Genomic DNA, 2071 nt, shown 5'->3' on the forward strand with positions numbered 1-2071 from the left:
AGGTAGAAGGTGGGCTCATGTTTCCTTCTGTATAAATGCACTGAATAGGACTAGAGGTGTGTGTTTGGGGTGAAACTCTGCAACCCATGTGATGACTTAGTGGCTGTAGCTCTAGGCAAAAAGCCAATATGTAGAAAAGGTGTTTGGGATATTTTCTTTTTCTTTTTTTTTTTTTTTTAAAAAGCTCTTTTTTTATACGTTTAGTAATTTTTTTAATTTATTTTTTTTGTTGCTTGTTTTAATCTGTTGGAGTTAGAATGTGCATTTCTTTTCATTTCTGTTTAGCAAATAGCAGAAAAGAAAGCTGCATTTCTGCCTGGATCCTGAAAACAAAAACAAACTTAAAAAAGAAAAAAAATCCAGTTCTTGCCTGTTTTTATCCTGTGTTTCTATGGAAAATGTAGATACTTATCTGGCAGCAAAAAGAAACATACCAAAGGACCTGTGACTTTACGCTACACCATATTTGATTGAAAAAAACAATAAAAAGAAAGTATGAAAGATGTTCAATCAGTTCTGAAACCGGGACCCCTGCAATCTCAGAGGGATTTCCTCTCGTCCTGTCCGCATTCATCCGGTGTTCGCGGAGACGGTGTCCGCACGCCACCCAGCTGATGCACTTGAGGTCTCTATGGCAACCAGTATGGCATCACGTGACCGTGAAGGACAATCAGAGCCAATCAATGGGACGATGTTGAGAGACAAAAATACAAGAGAAAAGGATCAAATCACAAATTTATGCTTCTTGTCACTTTTATTCATGCTTTGCCAAAAAAATATGTATGTACATTTTTTGTGTTTATGTTTCCTTTTGTTTTTAATCATCATCTTCTTGTTTATGCAAGCCTGGATGACTGTTTGTTGTATAGGATGTACAGGAGGAGGAACATAAATGCCTTTTTTCCCTTTTTGAGGACTGACTGACTTTTAACAGCATCTCTGCTGTTATACTGCAAAGCAAAAGCTTTAAATGGAACCTAATGTGAAACTCAGCTTTGAACTATTGCTTTTATGGGTCTTTAATTGATTTTTTTGTTTGTTTGTTTAAAAAAAGCTGTATTTTCTTTAAGAAACACTGGATTAAATTCTGTTCATCACATTTTAACAGGAGGTGGGGTTTGGGGTGGGGGCTGGGGCATCATTGTATGTGTTTTTTAGACCCACTGGAACCTGCTTTGTATGGTTAAAATAGCCTACGAAAATATATTATGTAATTTCAGTCATTCTTTGGAAATATGACTAAAATATTTCCTTGTGTACAAAAAGAAAAATATTTATCTTAATTTTATTGCCTTTTGTGTTTCATTAAAAAAAAAAGGATTCTTAAGAATGAAAGCGTCTGAACTGCTTTTCCTTTCGCCTTTCCTGCAGCGTGTGTGCTCTCTGAATGCGGCCTTGTGTGCGTCAGTGCCAAGCCATCGTCAGACGTGAGAATACAGAGCGCAGAAGCAAGCAGAAATAAAGAGGTGGAGGCTGTGAGGGTGGGGCAGGGGGTGGAGGAGGGGTTCTCAAAAGAAGGGAAGCAATTTGAAACTGTAGCTCCAGTCTGATAGGAGGGGAAGAAGCGGGAGAGAATGGGAAACTGTATCTGCCGGTGTTTGATGAGGGGGGAGCGAGGCAGGATGTGGAGTCTCCTCCGGCTCCTCAGGTGGGTCAGGTATTCACAGCAACACAAAAACGGAACAGGACCATTAATAGAACAAAGCTGTGGAAGGGGTGGGGGTGGGGGGTATCGGGGGCATCAGCTTTCAGCCTGCGCTCACAGCTTTCACACACTTACTGTGGCCATCGCATCGCAAAAAGTATTCAAGCCCCTTTAACTTTGTTGCATGTCGTCAGTAGAACACGTCTCATTCTCTTTGGTTGTTTATCACTTTAACAAGACAAAATCTGATAAGTGTGGTGTGCATTTGTGTACAGCCCCCCACTTCTACCCCTAACGAAAATCCAATGGAATCAAATGACACAGAGTTTCTCCCTGTGTGTAATTTTATATTAATAAAAGTATCCCCATGGCATGATGCTGCCACCACCATGTTTCCCAACATACAGAGTGTTTCCCATGTAGGCT

This window comes from Poecilia reticulata, linkage group LG19 (assembly GCF_000633615.1).
Source record: "Poecilia reticulata strain Guanapo linkage group LG19, Guppy_female_1.0+MT, whole genome shotgun sequence".
Classification (NCBI taxonomy): Eukaryota; Metazoa; Chordata; class Actinopteri; order Cyprinodontiformes; family Poeciliidae; genus Poecilia; species Poecilia reticulata.